We start from the raw sequence: 22,946 nt of genomic DNA, 5'->3' as shown, positions 1-22,946 counted from the left end.
GCTACCTACCCCGGTGTCATCCTGGGGACGGATAAGAATGGCGTATTTTGGAATGTGCTTGATGCAAATCTAGCTGTGAAGTGTACAACTATGGCACAAGTGCTGCCACTGAATGGGTGGGTGTGTGTGGGGCACAATTTTTGGAAAAAAGGGAGGCTCCGCTTGGAGTAACCCTTGCTTACATTGTTTTTAAAAGGAGCCAAGATGAACAAGTCATGGTTCAGCAAAGACTTTATCTACCTACCCCGGTGTCATGCTGGGGACGGTTAATTATGGCGTATTTTTGAATGTGCTTGATGCAAATCAAAACATCCTGTTTGCAACTAGGGCACAAGTGCTGCCACTGATGGGGTGGGTGTCTGTGTGGCCCAATTTTTTGAAAAAAGGGAGACTCCGCTTGGAGTAACCCTTGCTTACATTGTTTTTAAAAGGAGCCAAGATGAACAAGTCATGGTTCAGCAAATACTTTATCTACCTACCCCGGTGTCATGCTGGGGACGGTTAATTATGGCGTATTTTTGAATGTGCTTGATGCAAATCAAAAAATCCTGTTTGCAACTAGGGCACAAGTGCTGCCACTGATGGGGTGGGTGTGTGTGGGGCCCAATTTTTGGAAAAAAGGAAGACTCCTCTTGGAGTAACCCTTGCTTACATTGTTTTTAAAAGGAGCCAAGATGAACAAGTCATGGTTCAGCAAAGACTTTATCTACCTACCCCGGTGTCATGCTGGGGACGGTTAATTATGGCGTATTTTTGAATGTGCTTGATGCAAATCAAAACATCCTGTTTGCAACTAGGGCACAAGTGCTGCCACTGATGGGGTGTCTGTGTGCCCAATTTTTGGAAAAAAGGGAGACTCCGCTTGGAGTAACCCTTGCTTGCTGTGTTTTTTAAAAATGATCCAAGATGAACAGAGCTGGGATCAGGAAAGACTTTGCTACCTACCCCGGTGTCATCCTGGGGACGGATAAGAATGGCGTATTTTGGAATGTGTTTGATGCAAATCTAGCTGTGAAGTGTACAACTAGGGCACAAGTGCTGCCACTGAATGGGTGGGTGTGTGTGGGGCACAATTTTTGGAAAAAAGGGAGGCTCCGCTTGGAGTAACCCTTGCTTGATGTGTTTTTAAAAGTAGCCAAGATGAACAGAGCTGGGATCAGGAAAGACTTTGCTACCTACCCCGGTGTCATCCTGGGGACGGATAAGAATGGCGTATTTTGGAATGTGCTTGATGCAAATCTAGCTGTGAAGTGTACAACTAGGGCACAAGTGCTGCCACTGAATGGGTGGGTGTGTGTGGGGCACAATTTTTGGAAAAAAGGGAGGCTCCGCTTGGAGTAACCCTTGCTTACATTGTTTTTAAAAGGAGCCAAGATGAACAAGTCATGGTTCAGCAAAGACTTTATCTACCTACCCCGGTGTCATGCTGTGGACGGTTAATTATGGCGTATTTTTGAATGTGCTTGATGCAAATCAAAACATCCTGTTTGCAACTAGGGCACAAGTGCTGCCACTGATGGGGTGTCTGTGTGCCCAATTTTTGGAAAAAAGGGAGACTCCGCTTGGAGTAACCCTTGCTTGCTTTGTTTTTTAAAAATGATCCAAGATGAACAGAGCTGGGATCAGGAAAGACTTTGCTACCTACCCCGGTGTCATCCTGGGGACGGATAAGAATGGCGTATTTTGGAATGTGCTTGATGCAAATCTAGCTGTGAAGTGTACAACTAGGGCACAAGTGCTGCCACTGAATGGGTGGGTGTGTGTGGGGCACAATTTTTGGAAAAAAGGGAGGCTCCGCTTGGAGTAACCCTTGCTTGATGTGTTTTTAAAAGTAGCCAAGATGAACAGAGCTGGGATCAGGAAAGACTTTGCTACCTACCCCGGTGTCATCCTGGGGACGGATAAGAATGGCGTATTTTGGAATGTGCTTGATGCAAATCTAGCTGTGAAGTGTACAACTATGGCACAAGTGCTGCCACTGAATGGGTGGGTGTGTGTGGGGCACAATTTTTGGAAAAAAGGGAGGCTCCGCTTGGAGTAACCCTTGCTTACATTGTTTTTAAAAGGAGCCAAGATGAACAAGTCATGGTTCAGCAAAGACTTTATCTACCTACCCCGGTGTCATGCTGGGGACGGTTAATTATGGCGTATTTTTGAATGTGCTTGATGCAAATCAAAACATCCTGTTTGCAACTAGGGCACAAGTGCTGCCACTGATGGGGTGGGTGTCTGTGTGGCCCAATTTTTTGAAAAAAGGGAGACTCCGCTTGGAGTAACCCTTGCTTACATTGTTTTTAAAAGGAGCCAAGATGAACAAGTCATGGTTCAGCAAATACTTTATCTACCTACCCCGGTGTCATGCTGGGGACGGTTAATTATGGCGTATTTTTGAATGTGCTTGATGCAAATCAAAAAATCCTGTTTGCAACTAGGGCACAAGTGCTGCCACTGATGGGGTGGGTGTGTGTGGGGCCCAATTTTTGGAAAAAAGGAAGACTCCTCTTGGAGTAACCCTTGCTTACATTGTTTTTAAAAGGAGCCAAGATGAACAAGTCATGGTTCAGCAAAGACTTTATCTACCTACCCCGGTGTCATGCTGGGGACGGGTAATTATGGCGTATTTTTGAATGTGCTTGATGCAAATCAAAACATCCTGTTTGCAACTAGGGCACAAGTGCTGCCACTGATGGGGTGTCTGTGTGCCCAATTTTTGGAAAAAAGGGAAACTCCGCTTGGAGTAACCCTTGCTTGCTTTGTTTTTTAAAAATGATCCAAGATGAACAGAGCTGGGATCAGGAAAGACTTTGCTACCTACCCCGGTGTCATCCTGGGGACGGATAAGAATGGCGTATTTTGGAATGTGCTTGATGCAAATCTAGCTGTGAAGTGTACAACTAGGGCACAAGTGCTGCCACTGAATGGGTGGGTGTGTGTGGGGCACAATTTTTGGAAAAAAGGGAGGCTCCGCTTGGAGTAACCCTTGCTTGATGTGTTTTTAAAAGAAGCCAAGATGAACAGAGCTGGGATCAGGAAAGACTTTGCTACCTACCCCGGTGTCATCCTGGGGACGGATAAGAATGGCGTATTTTGGAATGTGCTTGATGCAAATCTAGCTGTGAAGTGTACAACTAGGGCACAAGTGCTGCCACTGAATGGGTGGGTGTGTGTGGGGCACAATTTTTGGAAAAAAGGGAGGCTCCGCTTGGAGTAACCCTTGCTTGATGTGTTTTTAAAAGAAGCCAAGATGAACAGAGCTGGGATCAGGAAAGACTTTGCTACCTACCCCGGTGTCATCCTGGGGACGGATAAGAATGGCGTATTTTGGAATGTGCTTGATGCAAATCTAGCTGTGAAGTGTACAACTATGGCACAAGTGCTGCCACTGAATGGGTGGGTGTGTGTGGGGCACAATTTTTGGAAAAAAGGGAGGCTCCGCTTGGAGTAACCCTTGCTTACATTGTTTTTAAAAGGAGCCAAGATGAACAAGTCATGGTTCAGCAAAGACTTTATCTACCTACCCCGGTGTCATGCTGGGGACGGTTAATTATGGCGTATTTTTGAATGTGCTTGATGCAAATCAAAACATCCTGTTTGCAACTAGGGCACAAGTGCTGCCACTGATGGGGTGGGTGTCTGTGTGGCCCAATTTTTTGAAAAAAGGGAGACTCCGCTTGGAGTAACCCTTGCTTACATTGTTTTTAAAAGGAGCCAAGATGAACAAGTCATGGTTCAGCAAATACTTTATCTACCTACCCCGGTGTCATGCTGGGGACGGTTAATTATGGCGTATTTTTGAATGTGCTTGATGCAAATCAAAAAATCCTGTTTGCAACTAGGGCACAAGTGCTGCCACTGATGGGGTGGGTGTGTGTGGGGCCCAATTTTTGGAAAAAAGGAAGACTCCTCTTGGAGTAACCCTTGCTTACATTGTTTTTAAAAGGAGCCAAGATGAACAAGTCATGGTTCAGCAAAGACTTTATCTACCTACCCCGGTGTCATGCTGGGGACGGTTAATTATGGCGTATTTTTGAATGTGCTTGATGCAAATCAAAACATCCTGTTTGCAACTAGGGCACAAGTGCTGCCACTGATGGGGTGTCTGTGTGCCCAATTTTTGGAAAAAAGGGAGACTCCGCTTGGAGTAACCCTTGCTTGCTTTGTTTTTTAAAAATGATCCAAGATGAACAGAGCTGGGATCAGGAAAGACTTTGCTACCTACCCCGGTGTCATCCTGGGGACGGATAAGAATGGCGTATTTTGGAATGTGCTTGATGCAAATCTAGCTGTGAAGTGTACAACTAGGGCACAAGTGCTGCCACTGAATGGGTGGGTGTGTGTGGGGCACAATTTTTGGAAAAAAGGGAGGCTCCGCTTGGAGTAACCCTTGCTTGATGTGTTTTTAAAAGAAGCCAAGATGAACAGAGCTGGGATCAGGAAAGACTTTGCTACCTACCCCGGTGTCATCCTGGGGACGGATAAGAATGGCGTATTTTGGAATGTGCTTGATGCAAATCTAGCTGTGAAGTGTACAACTAGGGCACAAGTGCTGCCACTGAATGGGTGGGTGTGTGTGGGGCACAATTTTTGGAAAAAAGGGAGGCTCCGCTTGGAGTAACCCTTGCTTGATGTGTTTTTAAAAGAAGCCAAGATGAACAGAGCTGGGATCAGGAAAGACTTTGCTACCTACCCCGGTGTCATCCTGGGGACGGATAAGAATGGCGTATTTTGGAATGTGCTTGATGCAAATCTAGCTGTGAAGTGTACAACTAGGGCACAAGTGCTGCCACTGAATGGGTGGGTGTGTGTGGGGCACAATTTTTGGAAAAAAGGGAGGCTCCGCTTGGAGTAACCCTTGCTTGATGTGTTTTTAAAAGTAGCCAAGATGAACAGAGCTGGAATCAGGAAAGACTTAGCTACCTACCCCGGTGTCCTCCTGGGGATGGTTAAGTATGGCGCATTTTTGAATGTGCTTGAAGCAAATCTAGCTGTGAAGTGTACAACTGGGGCACAAGTGCTGTCACTGATTGGGTGGGTGTGTGTGGGGCCCAATTTTTTGAAAAAAAGGGAGACTCCGCTTGGAGTAACCCTTGCTTGCTGTGTTTTTTAAAAGGAGCCAAGATGAACAAGTCATGGTTCAGCAAAGACTTTGCTACCTAACCCGGGGTCATCCTGGGAACGGTTAAGTATGGCGTATTTTTGATTGTGCTTGATGCAAATTTAGCTGTGAAGTGTACAACTGGGGTACAAGTGCTGCCACTGAAGGGGTGGGTGTGTGTGTGGCCTAATTTTTGGAAAAAAGGGAGACTCCGCTTGGAGTCACCTTGCGGTGTTTTACATGACTTTAGAAGGGCGTGCCATGCCTATATCTGTGTCTCCTCCTCTTTTTCCTTGTCCTGCTCTTTTGTTTTCGCATGAGTATATGTCCTTGTCACTTTCCCATGTGTTTGTGTTGTGTTGTGAGTTGTTTGTCACCTTTTGGACACCTTTGAGGGTGTTTTCTAGGTGTTTTTATGTGTTTGTGATTGCCTGCCATTGTTTCCTATGCAGTTCGAGTTCGGTTCGTCGAACGTTCGACGAGCCGAACTCGAACGGGACCTCCGTTCGGCGAACCGACCTCGAGCCGAACCGGGACCGGTTCGCTCATCTCTACTCCTGAGCAATGATAATAATGTTAAAGTGATGTTTTATATTGCAGAGTTTTATGATAAAAGTTTTATAATGTTTGCAACGTTAAAGAAATAGTGCCTCCCATAAAGAGAAGAAAATGTTTTAATGTTACCTGTTAACAGCATTCAAAATTTGCAAATCTTAACACCTGTTGTATTTTGGTTTCTTTTCCAGCCTGCGGACGTGCTGGGATTTTCTGTGGGGGAGTGTGATGCCTCTGATGCTCCAGTCGCCACAGATGTATTGCACCTCGGCCAGCGGTATGGTATCACATTCCGGGGTAAGTAGGAGGTCACAAATCACACAAACACAGCCACACTCTTAATTTAGTAACACTCCATCAGACTAGGGTTATGTCGGCCGGCTGGGAGGTGGAGTTTAGTTAGTAGGAACACACTGTGGAATGTTAGTCAATCAGGCAATAGGAGCAGAGGAACGAAAACCTGTGATCTGGAGCTGCAGGAGCTCAGCCCAGGCACAAGAGAGATGGGATCCTAGAGCCCACAGGAAGTGCTCCATACATCTGTGGTCTTGTTCCACAAATGGCATACCGAAGTGGAGGGACTTGGCCGCAGAAGGGGACCGGCCCCTCAACTAGTTGGGAACTACAAGGCTCAGCTAGCAAACCGGAGGCTGATATTACTGCAAGTACCGAAGCCACATCCACACATATCCAGTGAAAAGGTGACCACATAGGGCCAAGGGATAGAGCTTCAAGCCACTCGACAGGGTCCACAGACACCGACTCGGGGCTCTGTGTGTGCAGGCACGGGTCAGGTGGGAGAAGTCAGTGGAGGAAGACAACCAGGCATGGAACACATAAGGGTGTACCGGGTTGTGCCTCTGAACTATCCAGGATCGGCCAGGACCCATCACAGCAGGACTTAGCACTTCGGGAGCAACATTTGACCAGTCATGTAAATCAGGCACTTTCAACAGTGAGTAAAATCTTGAGATTGCATCCCTGTGTTGCCTAGTTATTGCCTGCGTCTCCGGCCCTGCATCCCGCTATTACAGACTACAACTCCCAACAGTCTTGGGGCCCAGCTCTACTTGTGGAGAGCTATACCAACTCAGCTGAAACACCACCGACCCCAAGAGAACTGATAGCAGCGGTGGCACATATCTGGCCACATAGCACAGGTGGTGTCACAAACTATTATCCCCTGTAAATATTCCCCCATCGCGATCATCTTTATTAATGACTGCTGTGGTCATGAAGTCATGCCCTGTCACCGTGACATCCCATCGAGCAAAAACAGAGCCGGTCCGGTAACGAGTAGCCCTCAGGCCCCGATGTGGGCGTGTCAATGCCCTCTAAAGGAATTGCATTCCCAACATTCTTTGAACATCCATACAGAAAAAATGTCCAATTTTGTTAAAATTTAAATTAAATCTTGCCTAACCTCATTTCCACATAACTGCAGCCCAATATGCAGAGATATGAACTACTTTAGTATAAGACAAGACAGAGAGCTAATTGATTTCTGTACTGCCACAGTTTGTCTGTAGTTTCAAAATGTAGATATGGTTGAAAGAGGTCCTTGGACCTGATAGGACCTTCTTCCACTACAGCCCTCTTTTCCCTCCATGCTCTGTGGCTACTAATGCAGGTAACAGCTAAGAAGACAGTTATTCACATTACCAGCTGTGGATCTTTAATACCTTGCCGCCAACACATGTTTTGACTTTCCCGACAGAGCTAAGTTTTACAAATCTGAATGGTGTCACTTTATTTGGTAATAATTATGGAATGCTTCAATAATTCTCAGTGATTCAGAGATTTTTTTTTCGTGACATTGTACTTCATAATAAGTGATACATTTAGTTCAAAATGTTTATGTTTGTCTGTTAAGTGTTTGTTGTATATATACACCATGACTTTGTCATTGCTCTGTATTTTGGTGACCTTTCCTGAAGAAGTAAAGTTTACTTCCAAACGTGTTGAAAACCACCTTTTATTTTTAACTTTGCTTTTATATCTGATTTCCCCAATTTTGCACCTGTTTGTTTGTGAAAATATCGGACTTTTGAAAAAATTTAGAAATTTTCGCAATTTTCAAACTTTTAAAACAAGAGAGTTATTTCACATAAAATGGTTAATAAAAAAAAAATCAAACATGTTCACTTTACATCACCATATATAAAACATAATGTTTTATCTTAGGAATCTAGAAGGGTTAAAAAGTATCAGCAATTTCTTATTTTTCCAACAAAATTTACAAAACCTATTTTTTTAGGGAAAACATCACATTTGAAGTGACTTTAAGGGACTTATAAACCAGACAATACCTAAAGTGACACCATATTAAAAACTACACATCTCAAAGTGCTCAAAAACACATTTAAGAAGGTTAAAGAAGTGGTTCACACATATTTATTATTAGCCACACCAATATTATGTTGAGAAACAAGGTTTCTATCAAATAACTTGTGTTGCCAATAGTGCCTGTGAGCAAACTACTCATCCCCATAGCCTGACCCACGGGTTCTGTGACCTAGGGGATCCCTTGATGTCACATCAACTTCCTGTTCACCTGACGTTACCGCGGCTGGCCCCAGTCTCTGTGAGTCACTGGGCTTTGGGTTGAGTTTCACCACTCATCACAGCCTCCTGCTTGTATGCTATTCAAGGAAAGGTGGAGTGAGGAGGGAGGTGCTGCACTGAGACGAGCGGGGAAACTCCACCCACAGCCCAGTCATTCATGGAGACTGGGGCCGGCCACAGTCATGTCAGGTGAGCAGGAAGTTGACTTGACATCACCGAATCCCTGAGGTCACGGAGCCTGAGGTGGGGATCAGGCAATGGGGATGAGCGATCCGTAATAGCACCGCTCACAGATACTATTGGCAATACAAGGTATTTGAGAGAAAACTTGCTTCTCAACATAATATTGATGTGGACAATAAAGGATATGGGTGAACCACCTCTTTAAGTGCTTCACAGGAATTAAAGCAATGTGGAAAAAAACATTTAAAATTTTACTCTCTCCCACCAAAATGTCACTTTAGCCCTAAATTTTCAATTTTCAAAAGGGTGTCAGGATGAAATAAACTTTTCAGTTTGCTGAGCATTTTTTTCTGAGTATGTTAATAGCTTATATGTGGTGAAAAACTACAGTTTGTGAGCATGAGAGGGCTTGGAAGGCTAAGAGCACCAATTGACCATTGGAATTCAAAATCGACTGGAATCGATAGCTGATGACATATTGCATTTGGAGAGCCCCTGATGTCTCTAAACAGTAGAAACCTCCAAAAGTGACCCTACTTTGGAAACTAACCACTCAAGAAATTTATGTAGATGTGTGGTGAGCACTTTTAATCCCAAGGTGCTTCACAGAATTTTATACCATTGAGGTGTGAAAAAAAAAAAATAATATTTTCCCTACAAACATTTGTTTTAGCCATAAATTTTTAGTTTTCACAAGGGTAACAGGTGAAAAGTGCACTATACCATTTCTGATGCAACTTTTTCTTAGTATGCCAATACGCCATATGTGGGGAAAACTACTGTTTGGGTGCGCAGCCGGGCTTGGAAGGGAAGCAACACCATTTGACTTTTTGAATACAAAATTGGCTGTAATCGATAATGGATACCATGTCATGTTTGGAGACCCCTTGATGTGCCTAAACAGAAAAAAAACACAGATGACCCAATTTTGAAAAATAGGCCCCCTCAAGGAATTTATCTAGATTTGTGGTGACCAACCCCTAGGTGCTTCACAGAATTTTGTGATGTTGAGCTATGAAAATAAAAAAAAATGCTTTTAACCAATAAAAAAATTGTTTTTTTTTTAAATTGTTTTTCCTAAGAGTAAAAAAAAGAAAAGAGACACTATTTAGTTTCTTAAGCAATTTCTCCTGACTATGCAGATACCCTATATGTGGTGGAAAACTAATGTGTGGGCACATGGCAAGGTTCAGAAGGGAAGGAGCACCATATGACTTTTGGTATGCAAAATCGTCTGGAATCAATAGCAGATGCCATGTCATATTTGGAGAGCACTTGTTGAGCCTAAACAGTAGAAACCCCCAACAAATCACCCCATTTTTTAAACTAGACCCATCAAAAATCAATGTAGGTTATTGGTGAGCACCTTGTACCCCAATGTTCTTCACAGAGTTTTATGATGTTGAGCTGTGAAAATTAAAAAAATCACATTTTCCTCCAAAAATGTTGTTTTAGCCTTCATTTTCTTTTATTTTCACAAGGGTAAAAGGAGAAAATGCACTATGCAGTTTGTTGAGCAATTTCTCCTGAGTATGTCAATACCTCAAATGTGGTGGAAAATTACTGTTTATGCGCATGACAAGGTTCAGAAGAGAAGGAGTGCCATTTTGACTGGAAGAAATTGTGGATGCGATATCACATTTGAAGATCCCCTGACATGCCAAAACAGAAGAAACGTCCCTAAAGATTCCCCATTTTGGATACTACACCTCTCAAGGAATTCACTTAGGGGTGTAGTGAGCAATTTTAACCCTCTGGTGGGAACAATATTTTTAATAACGAATTTGGGAATAATATGCCTGTCAGGCACAGGCTAGAAAATACCTATAATATCTAATTTTTGCAATTTCAGTGATCTAAAAGTCATCCGAGACCTTCATAGGAATGCAATAAAAAATACTACACATTATCAGATGCAAAACAAACCCATTTACTCAACATAAAAGTAATAACTCTGAAATACACACATTTTGAAACTCCCACCAGATATCCCCAGTTATAACACATAACGGTTATTAAAAAGAGAAAAATTTGGAAAAAAAACATAATTTCAAGGCACCTAAGATAATATTACACACATAATTATTCAGAATTAGATCCTGAAGTTTCCCCAGAAAAAAACAGATTTGCAGAGCAAAGAGCAAGAGCAACCTTATAAAGTGTGATGTGTTCGGGAACAATGAGCCTGAGAAGCCAGCACAGGTATATCTGCCCTCCTGAAGCTCTGCAGACCAACTGTGGTATCAGGTTTCACACAGCAGCTAGAGCCAGGAGACTACCTGGAGAGAGGGGATTTCCTGAAAATTTGGTGAGGAGGGAGAAATGAAAGTAAAAGAGAAGCGCCTGTTAAGCACATTAATCCCATTCGAGGGTTAATCCTTAGGTAATTCATGAAATTTTAAAATATTGGGATGTGAGAAGAAATAAATGACTTCTTTTCCACTGAAATGTTGCTTTAGCCCCAATGTGTTAATTAAAAAAAGGGTAATAGAAGAATATAGACCAAAACAGTTGTTGCAAAATCTCTCTTGAGCACGTCAATGCCCCATATGTGGCCAAAAACTAATTTTGAAGCACAGTGCAAAGGTCAGAAGGTAAGGAGCGACCTATTGGAGAATAGATTTAGTTGGAATGGTTTTGGGGTTTCATGTCACTTTGGCAGATCCACTGACATGCCAGAAAAGCAGACTTGCATAATCGACTACATTTTATGAAATGCACTCCTCAATGAATTAATTTTGGGATGCAGTGGGCATATTGACAGTTTGACACTACAAGTGTGTTACAAAATGTTATACCATTAGGCTGTAAAGAAAAAGAAATTACATGTTTATCCCTAAAATGTTGTTTTAGCCCCCATTTTAAAGTTTTCACAAGGGGAATAGGTAAAAATTCCTCATAATGAGTTAGGCCTCTTTTACACGTCCGTGAAAATCACGCACGTTTTTCACGGACGTGTCAAAGGTGCGTATTGCCCTCGGTGTGCCGTGTGTATGGCACACATGTGTTATCTGTATGTTATCCGTGATAACACACGGAGAACGGGAACTTTCTGCTTACCTGTCCCTGGCGTCGCTGTCCGTGGTGCTGATCTGCAGTCTCCGGTCCTGCCAACTCCCCGCTGTTGCTGCTTCCGGCCCGCAGTGAAGTGAATATTCAATGAGCATAATGAGCGGCGGTCGGAAGCAAGTGACAGCTGCGGCAGAGACTGCAGGGCAGGAAAAGGTGAGTAAAGGGTTTTTTTTCTCACAGATACATGTGTTTTCTCTGGCGCGTGTCACACGGAACACATCCGTATGGTCCGTTTGTGGTACGTGTGACCCCTTTGCGTTCCGTGTGACACCCATGATGCCAGAGAAAACATGGACATGTCTACGTGTGGAGCACACGGGCACACATATGCTCCACACATACACACGGTCCATGGCAGAATACGCACATGAACGCAGACCCATTGATTTTAATGGGTCTACGTGTGCCCGTGTCTCCGGTACATGAGAAAACTAATCATACACGTACCGGAGGTACGGATGTGTGAAAGAGGCTTTACACAAATTCTCCTGAATGTGGCAATATAATAAATGTGACTGCACAATACTGTTTGGCCACACTGCACGGCTTGGGAGGAAAAGAGCACCATTTGACATTTGGAGCACATATTTTCCTAGAATAGTTTGCAGACTCCATTTGCCAAGGCCTCAAGTGCCAGAAAAGAAGAAATCCCCTTAAGTCACCACATTTTGAAAGTTACTCTCTTCTTGGAATTCATATACTTGTGTAGTGATGAGTGTTTCTCTGGAATACACCTATAGAGTAAAACGCAGTAAATCTAGCAAAATTCAACTTTTCAAATTAGCCCTCGTCATGCCCAGTACATTATAGTGTGTGTTCATTGTTCCCAGCTGGTGCTTCTGGAGACACACACACACACACACACACCGAGTAAATTAGACAGGTTCTCCTCAGTACAGGAATGCCAAACATGTGGATGCTAAATATGGTGTAGACACATTCTGGTGCTCAGAAGGGGGCATTTGAATTTGGTATCTCAGATTTAGCTGGATTTCTTTTTGGGAGGGAGCCATAAAATGTTTCTAGAGCCTTTGTGCTACCAGAAATGTGGAAGCCCCCAATTTTTCCTTTAAAGTCAACCTGTCATCATATTTATCCCTTATAACTAGCGGCCACCACCAGTAAGCTCTTACGGTATATATAGTATTCTAGAATGCTGTATATACCGTTGAAACTAGAAGTTTGCATACACTATCTAAAATGACACATATGCATGTTTTTTTCACTATGAGACATGAAATTAGAATAACCCTTTCCTGTTTTAGGTCAACTAGGATTACCAATATTATTTATATTTGCCAAATGTCAGAAACATGGGAGAGAAAGAAAGTTTTAACACATTTTTATTACTTTCTGCAAGGTCAAAAGTTTACATACACTCAGAGTACTCTGCATTTAAACAATATGGGACAGCCCATGGATGATGTCATGTCTTTGGAAGATTCTGATCTGTTAATTGGCAACATCTGAGTTAATTAGAGACACAACTGTGTTGTGAATGTATTTAATGCACACCTAAAACACTGCTTCTTTGTGTAGCTTCATGGGAAAGTCAAAAGAAATCAGACAAAATCTTAGGAAGAGAATTTTGGACTTGCACAATTCTGGTTCATCCTTGGGTACAATTTCCAGATACCTCAATGTGCCTCATTCATCTGTACAAACAATTATATGCAAGTGCAAACAAGACGGGAATGTCTAGCCATCAGACCGCTCAAGAAGGAGATGGGTTCTGTGTACCAGAGATAAATGTGCTTTGGTCAGACATGTGAATATCAGCCCAAGAACAAAAGCAAAAGACCTTGTAAAGATGCTGGAGGAAGCTGGTAAGATTGTGTCATTATCCACAGTGAAATGAGTACTGTATCAATATGGGCTGAAAGGCCACTGTGCTAGGAAGAAGCCATTACTCCAAAAGAAACATAAAAAGACACATTATTTTTTGCAAATCCACACAGGAACAAAGACCTTAATTTTTGGAGACATGTTCTGTGGTCTGAAAAAACTAAAATTGAACTGTTATACCATAATATCCTTCTTTTCAAAGTTGCACAAAACTGTTGTTGACTGCACTTTTGTGATAGCCTTAAAAGATAAAAAGATGCACACTGCCAGACCCCAGGTCAGAAGGTAGTTCAAAGTCACTCCCTCTGCCTCAGTGAATCTTTATAAGGAATCTGCATAAGGAAATTGTGTCTAAATCATGTTTTTCAGATATTTAGAAATAAATCTCTGGTGTAAAACGTCAGTGTAAGGGCTGGTTCACACTAAGTGACAGCGACAACGAGGTCGCTGTTACGTCACCATTTTCTGTGACGTAACAGCGACCTTGTATGTCGCTGTTATGATCGCTGCTTAGCTGTCAAACACAGCAGCCGAAGCAGCGATCATAACCGCGAGAGCAGGGAGCCGAGCACACTGCTTAGCGCTGGCTGCTTGCTCTCCTAGCTACAGTACACATCGGGTTAATTAACCCGATGTGTACTGCAGCTACATGTGCAGAGAGCAGGGAGCCGCGCACACTGCTTAGCGCTGGCTCCTTGCTCTCCTAGCTACAGTACACATCGGGTTAATTACCTGATGTGTACTGCAGCTACATGTGCAGAGAGCCGGAGCCGGCAGCACTGGCAGTGTGAGAGCTGCGGAGGCTGGTAACTAAGGTAAATATCGGGTAACCACCTTGGTTACCCGATGTTTACCCTGGTTACAGCTTACCACAGCTGCCAGATGCCGGCTCCTGCTCCCTGCTCGCTTCATTCGTCGCTCTCTTGCTGTCACACACAGTGATCTGTGTGTCACAGCGGGAGAACGCCTTTGAAGAAAACAAACCAGGGCTGTGTGTAACGAGCAGCGATCTCGCAGCAGGGGCCAGATCGCTGCTCAGTGTCACACACAGCGAGATCGCTAATGAGGTCACTGTTGCATCACCAAAACCGTGCCGTAGCAGCGATTTCGGTAGCGATCTCGCTATGTGTGAAGCACCCCCAAAGCACATGATAAATGTGAGCTGAGCCTTAATACTATCTTTTGGAGGCAGAATGAACAAATCATTAGCAGTTAAATAATTAGCTTTTTTTTTACACCATTGACCTTGCGGTAAAAGTGATAAGATGGCTTTATTACTCAGGTCACTACTTTTACAATAATACCAGAGTTATGTAGTTTTTTTAGGTTTGGCTACTATCACACTAAAAAACACTTTTTTTTACAATTTTTTTTTTTTTACGTCATTGAATTTTGAATGCTGTAGGTTTTTTATTTTTCTGCCAACATAGTCATATGAGGGCTTGTTTTCTGCAGGATACAAGGGAGTTTTAATTGGTACCATTTTGGGACAAATAATATTTTTTGATCTTGACCAAAGTTGTATGTGTCTTGTCAGTACCTTATCTCAAGTATGCAAGAGACCACCTGCTTGCATCGGGATTACAAGGTCATCATGACAGAACATAAGGTGCATTTAGAAAGTGCAGGCTGTCATTCCAAGTCTAGGCAACCAGTTTAAGCCCTGTAAAACACTTTTAATTTCATACTTTATTCACCAACTAAATTTCACATGTAATACTTAACATAAATAAGGTCTAATAGGCACGGAGTATGACTGCAATCAACATATAAATGATGTTAAGGCTCTACTGGAAAAGCCGGAGAAACCATTGTCGATCTAATAGTTTCGCTCATAAATAATCTTTTGGACCAAAACATTTATTTGTAGTTCACGTGCACCGTTATTGATAAAAATGCATAACATAAATGATGTTTTAAAGGCTTAAAAATCAACCACTGGTTAAGTAAAAAACAAAAGTAAGGTTTCCACAAGGGGGCTCAGAAGCCCACAAGGGGGCATACGCACCAGGGAAATGGAAGTCAGCAAGCCTAAGTCTTAACCAGGAAGTCATGTCAAAACAGGGGAGGGAGCAAGCCATAAACAAGTGGAAACACGAGGGTCAGGAGCCAAAAGGTCACATCAAAAGCCAAAAAGAGGAAGCAGAGCCGTGGTCAGAAAACATTACCGAGGTCAGAGGCAAGTAAGTACAAAGGAGGGGGAGGGGATCGAGATACAGAACGGGACTGGGGTCTGGGAGACAGGGCAGACAAACAGAACAAGGGAAACGGAGGTCAGGGTGAGGTAAGCTGGGTAGCAGGGCAGATCAGGGATAACTCACGAGAACCAGTTGCGCTAGCTGCAGAGCAGGAAATATTACTGGTGGCGTTCCGGAGGTCTCTACACCATAATAAAGCGGCGTGAGTTCCGACACGCGGCACAACAGAACAGACCCCTCCCACCTAACTTAATCCCATCAGAGTCAAGCTGAGGTCATGACAACAATTTTCTTCTTAAAGATGAGCAAATCTGTTCAAGTAAAATTTAATTCTACTTGAATATACAAAAAAATGCTTACTTGAGAATATGTAAAAAGGTTAACGGATGGACACTACATGCCTGGTTCCCATCGTGAAGCATGGAGGAGAAGGTGTGATGGTGTGGGACTGCTTTGCTGGTGACACTGTTAGGGATTTATTCAAAATTGAAAGCATACTGAACCAGCATGGCTACCACAGCATCTTACAGCGGCATGCTATTTCATCCGGTTTGCGTTTAGTTGAATCATTTATTTTTCAACAGGACAATGACCCCAAACACACCTCCAGGCTGTGTAAGGGCTATTTGACTAAGAAGCAGAGTGATAGGGTGCTACGTCAGATGACCTGGCCTCCACAGTCACCAGACCTGAACCCAATTGAGATGGTTTGGAGTGAGCTAGACCGCAGAGTGAAGGCAAAAGGGCCAACAAGTGCTAAGCCTCTCTGGGAACTCCATCAAGACTGTTGGAAGACCATTTCCGGTGACTACCTCTTGAAGCTCATCAAGAGACTGCCAAGAGTGTGCAAAGCAGTAATCAAAGCAAATGGTGGCTACTTTGAAGAACCTAGAATAAAAGACATATTTTCAGTTGTTTCACACTTTTTTGATAAGTATTTCCTTCCACATGTGTTAATTAGTGTTGAGCGAGTATGCTTGTCACTACTCGGTACTCGCACGAGTGTCACTGTACTCGGGCTACTCGGCGAGGACCGAGTAATCTCGCGATACTCGTGCTGTACTCGTGGTCTTCATCCCTGCATGTTGGCGCTCTTTTGAGAGCCAGTCCTCATGCAGGGATTGGCTGGCAGACCACTGCAATGCCACAGCCCTGTTAGTTGTGGAATTGCAGTGATTGGCCGGCCTGCATAGCGTGACCGAGCCTTTATACCGGCGGGCGCGCTGTGCTCTGCACACAGCCATCCAGACAGTCAGTGCAGGGAGAGGGTTGCTGCTTCAGGGAAAGGTTTGCGGCCCTTTATAGTTATTTCCGTAGCAGGGCTGCAAACAGTGTGACCAGAAGTCCTTCTCAGGACTATTGTAGTTGTACACAGGCAGGCAGGGTATAGCCAGGTCTGAGTACAGGAGCAGAGTCCTTCTCAGGACTATTGTTGCTGTATACAGGCAGGGCAGGCAGGGTATATAGCCATTCCTAAAGGTGACCGTATACCAGCCTTCATCATATCTGGGGCTGGTGTACACAGTCTAAAACAGTCCTGATAGTGTCAGACTTCTCAGTAATTGTCGCTCCTAAAAACCTGTTAGGTTCTTAGTGCGTCCGTGCTTGCATTTAAAAACCGCACGTGTGTGCCTGTCGGTGGCAGCGTACAGGTACACGTTTTGCACAAACTAGTATATAACGCACAAGTCTAGTGAATAATACACGTCAGTCAGCAGTGTCTGATAGTGTCAAACTTCTCAGTAATTGTCGCTCCTAAAAACCTGTTAGGTTCTTAGTGCGTCCGTGCTTGCATTTAAAAACCGCACGTGTGTGCCTGTCGGTGGCAGCGTACAGGTGCACTTGTGTGCGTTTTGCACAAACTTGGATATAACGCACAAGTCTAGTGAATATAATACACGTCAGTCAGCAGTGTCTGATAGTGTCAAACTTCTCAGTAATTGTCGCTCCTAAAAACCTGTTAGGTTCTTAGTGCGTCCGTGCTTGCATTTAAAAACCGCACGTGTGTGCCTGTCGGTGGCAGCGTACAGGTGCACTTGTGTGCGTTTTGCACAAACTTGGATATAACGCACAAGTCTAGTGAATACACGTCAGCACAGCATTGCAAAATGCGCAAGGGCGTTGGCAACGAACAAGGAAGTGGACACGATGGTGGTGCAGGCAGAGGCCGAGGTCGTGGGCAAGCTCTAATTTCGCCAGGACAAAGGGCCACATCTACACGCTCGCACGTCCTGTCCCAAATTTTTGGGGACCGCAGCAGTACACCGCTCTTGAACCAAGACCAGTGTCAACAGGTTGTTAGTTGGATAGCGGATAATGCTTCCAGTCAGATTGGCACCACCACAAACACTCTGTCTTCCACACGGTCAAGTGTCAGTAGCCGTGATACTGCACCGCACATTTCAGAACCTGATCCTCCTTCCTACCACAAGGCTGAGTACATGTCCACGGACATTACTGATCCCACACTTGGACACTCGGAAGAGCTGTTCACGTTTCCATTCGCACATTCTGGCCTCTCGCAAGCTCCTGTTGAAGTGGGTCATGAGGAGATCGTATGTACAGATGCCCAAATATTTGAGCAGCCACGTTCTCACGAAGTTGGCAACGTGTCTCAACAAGGGGTGGATGATGATGAGACACAATTGTCAGGAAGTCAGGAGGAGGAGCAGGGTGCTGAAGAGGAAGACGACGTGGTGGATGATCCAGTAACTGACCCAACCTGGCAGGAGGATATGCAGAGCGAGGACAGCAGTGCACAGGGGGAGGGAGGCGTAGCATCCCAACAGGCAGTAAGAAGCAGGATGGTGGTCCCAGGCAGAAGTCAGGCAACCGTTCCCTGGAACAACAACATGACACAAGGTGCCTGTACAAATGTTAGGTCTTCCCGAGTCTGGCAGTTTTTTAAGTTGGCTCCAGATGATTCTAAAAAGGCCATTTGCAACACCTGCCATGCCAGCATCAGCAGGGGTACCAAAACTAGTAGCCTGACCACCACCAGCATGATCAGCCACTTGTCAGCCAAGCACCCGACTTTGTGGGAGGTACAACAGAGTCGAGGAGCAGTGCTTGCTGATGTCACTGCTACGTCTTTGCTTGGTGTGCATGCGAGCCAATCCCCTGTCCATGCTGCCTGCGAACAAGCCTCCTCCGGCCCTGCACCTGCAGAAATAACACCATCATCAAGCACGTCCTTGTCCCAGCGCAGCGTTCAGTTATCCATTCAGCAAACCTTTGAACGCAGGCGCAAATACACTGCCAACGCCCCACATGCCACAGTTCTAAATGCTAACATTTTGCAACTGCTTGCGCTGAAAATGTTGCCTTTTAGGCTGGTGGAGACAGAAGCATTCCGCGACCTGATGACGGCAGTTTTCCCACGTTACTCAGTCCCCAGCCGCCACTATTTCTCCCGGTATGCCGTCCCCGCATTGCATAACCACGTGTCACAAAACATCACACGTGCCCTGAACAACTCTGTTTCAGCCAAAGTCCACCTAACCACAGACACGTGGACAAGTGCTTGTGGGCAAGGCCGCTACATCTCATTGACGGCACACTGGGTTAATATTGTGGAAGCTGGGACCCAGTCTGAGCGAGGGACGGAACACGTCCTTCCCACACCAAGGTTTGCAGCCCCTACCTCAGTCAGGGTTTTACCCACACTCTACAGCTCCGGAATGTCATGCTCCTCAGCCTCATCCTCCTCCTGCGCATCCTCATCCACTTTACCCTCCACACCAGTCCCAAGCTGGAAGCACTGCAGCACTGCCTCGGCGAAGCGGCAACAGGCTGTGCTGAAGCTAATCTGCATAGGTGACAAACCCCACAATGCAGAATAGGTGTGGACAGCTCTGAAATAGCAGGCAGATCACTGGCTCACACCTCTGAACCTAAAGCCAGGAAAGGTCATGTGTGACAATGGCCGGAACCTGGTGGCGCTGTGAGGCGAGGCCAGATGACACATGTTCCATGCGTGGCCCATTTGCTCAATCTCGTGGTTCAGCGGTTCCTAAAGTCATACCCAGAGCTGTCTGATCTGCTGGTAAAAGTTCGCCGCCTGTCTGCACATTTTCGAAAGTCACCTACTGCTTCAGCCGGCCTTGCCGGCTTTCAGCGCCGTTTGCATCTTCCGGCTCACAGACTGGAGTGTGATGTCCCCACGCGTTGGAATTCAACTCTGCACATGTTGGTCAGGATATGTGAACAGAAGAGGGCAGTTGTTGAGTAGCTGCATCACCTAAGCCGTCGGGAAATGGGTCAAACTCCACATATAACACCTGAGGAGTGGACATGGATGTCCGACCTATGTACCATCCTCCAAAACTTTGAGGACTCCACCAAGATGGTGAGTGGTGATAACGCCATTATTAGCATCACCATACCGCTTCTCTGCCTTTTAAAACGGTCTCTGCTCAAAAACAAACATGATGCATTGCAGGCGGAGCGTGATGAGTTGGAGCAAGAAACAGTAGTGGGTGTGGGTGATAACACACAGCCGAGCCCCGTCTCATCACAACGTGCAGTGGAGGACTATGACGAGGAGGAGGATGAAGACATGGAGCAACTCTCCGGCCAAATTGAGGATATGACATGCACACCAGTCATATCCTCGGTTCAGCGTGGCTGGCCAGAGGACAGGGTAGATGAGGAGGAGGAGGACAGCATGTTCAGTCATCGTGTTGGTCAGGATACTGAAGTACTGGCTGTTAAGAGTCTGGCGCACATGGCTGACTTTATGGTAAGCTGCCTGTCTCGTGACCATCGTGTTAAGAACATCTTGGCCGACAATCATTACTGGTTGGTAACACTGTTAGACCCACGCTACAAGGAGAACTTTATGTCTCTTATTCCCGAGGCGGAGAGGTCAGCCAAAATGCAGCAGTTCCGGAAGGCCATAGTCACGGAAGTAGGCAAAGCATTCCCCTCACAAAACGCTAGTGGCATAGGTCAGGAATCAGTGGACAACCAAGGCGTACAGCCGAGAGGGGCACAAGTCCAATCCGCCAGAGGTAGGGGAACAGTCTTTAAGATGTGGGACAGTTTTCTCAGCCCCTCACGTACCACAGCCCCTGAGGTGCGGGGTAGTGCCACAAGAAATCCTAAGTTTGCCCAGATGCTCAAGGAGTACCTTGCAGATCGAACAACTGTACTCCGACATTCCTCTGTGCCTTACAATTATTGGGTATCCAAGGTGGACACGTGGCATGAATTGGCTCTCTATGCCTTGGAAGTCCTGGCCTGCCCTGCCGCTAGCGTTTTGTCAGAGCGTGTTTTTAGTGCCGCAGGTGGAATCATTACAGATAAACGCACCCGCCTGTCAACTGAAAATGCTGACAGGCTGACTCTGATCAAGATGAACAAGGGTTGGATTGGGCCAGACTTCACCACACCACCAGCAAATGAGAGCGGAAATTAAAGTTTGTAACGGGAATTTGCCATGTACCTCCACTCACCCATGGGTACACACTTCTGGAGTTTGGATAATCGCTGGACTGCTCCTCCTTCTCCTCATGCGCCACCATGATGACCGTTACAATAGTTAGGCCGTTGTTTCAGGTATACCCCCAGTGGTAAATTTTTTCGCCCATTCTTTCAGAATGGACATTACAACGACAGGAGACCCACTCCTTTGCAATCGGAACAATGTTTTGAGGCCCTCATGCGCATCCCTATCCAAGGACAATGTGGAGCCTCCCAATTTTTGGCTGCCCTGCCAAAGGGCTATACTAAAATAGATACACTTCCTTACAATGGGCACTTCAGGTTTACAGGCCCTCATGCACGTCTCTATAAAGGGGCAATGTGGAGCCTCCCAATTTTTGGCTGCCCTGCCAAAGGGCTATACTACAATAGACCCACTTCCTTACAATGGGCACTTCAGGTTTACAGGCCCTCATGCACGTCTCTATCCAGGGACAATGTGGAGCCTCCCAATTTTTGGCTGCCCTGCCAAAGGGCTATACTACAATAGACCCACTTCCTTACAATGGGCACTTTAGGTTTACAGGCCATCATGCACGTCTCTATCCAGGGACAATATGGAGCCACCCAATTTTTGGCTACCCTGCCAAAGGGCTATACTACAATAGACCCACTTCCTTACAATGGGCACTTCAGGTTTACAGGCCATCATGCACGTCTCTATCCAGGGACAATGTGGAGCCTCCCAATTTTTGGCTGCCCTGCCAAAGGGCTATACTACAATAGACCCACTTTCTTACAATGGGCACTTCAGGTTTACAGGCTATCATGCACGTCTCTATCCAGGGACAATGTGGAGCTTCCCAATTTTTGGCTGTCCTGCCAAAGGGCTATACTACAATAGACCCACTTCCTTACAATGGGCACTTCAGGTTTACAGGCCCTCATGCACGTCTCTATCCAGGGACAACGTGGAGCCTCCCAATTTTTGGCTGCCCTGCCTAAGGGCTATACTACAATAGACCCACTTCCTTACAATGGGCACTTCAGGTTTACAGGCCCTCATGCACGTCTGTATGCAGGGGCATTGGTGAACCTCACAATTTTGGACTGCCCTGGCAAAGGAAAATACTACAAAGACTCACTTCCTCAAAATGGGCACATTAGACTCAAGAGGCCTTCATGTACGTCTCTTCTCAGGGACATCGGAGTGCCACACAATGTTTTCACGTAAAATCTTTCATGTAATCTCAATAAGTAACATACACCAGCTCTATCTCACTATTGAGTATGTGCCCTTAACATTTCCGCCATGAAAATTCATTTTGGTGTCATTTTGGAAGGTTTTCTGGTGAGTCCGTAAAAATGGTGTAAAACGCAGACAAAATTGTTCACAGCTGTGACTTTTGAGTGATAAATGCTTCAAGGCGTCTTCCCCATGCTGTTGCCATGATCTTTGAGCACTCTTCTGAGACTTTTGTGACATTTTTAGGGTTTCTACATGCTGCCGGGGGGTCATTTCATAAAAATACTCGGGTCTCCCATAGGATAACATTGGGCTCGGTGCTCGGGCCGAGTACACGAGCATCTTGGGATGCTCGGCCCGAGCCTCGAGCACCCGAGCTTTTTAGTACTCGCTCATCACTAGTGTTAATTCATAGTTTTGATGCTTTCAATGTGAAAGGTGTGTCCAAACTTTTGGTCTGTACTGTATCTTACAAAATTGCTCACTTATTTTACATTAAAGAGATAAAAGATGATACAATAATTCAGTTTGGTTTCTGACAACTCCTTTAACAGACCAGATCTATGGCAGGCTAAACCAAGCATCTGAACTGCAACTGTTGTTACAAGCAAAGCCAGCTTTACCTCTATAGCATCAGAGGAGCAATGCAACCTCACCAGATCTATGGATCTTAACTGTTTCAGAGCTGCATTTACAAGTAGAGATGACCCACCCCCCTAGCGTTTGAGTTCGGTTCCTCGAACGGCGGGTGTGTTCGTCGAAC

Source organism: Anomaloglossus baeobatrachus, chromosome 10 (assembly GCF_048569485.1).
Source record: "Anomaloglossus baeobatrachus isolate aAnoBae1 chromosome 10, aAnoBae1.hap1, whole genome shotgun sequence".
Taxonomy (NCBI): domain Eukaryota; kingdom Metazoa; phylum Chordata; class Amphibia; order Anura; family Aromobatidae; genus Anomaloglossus; species Anomaloglossus baeobatrachus.
Note: the sequence above shows the minus strand (reverse complement) of the source record.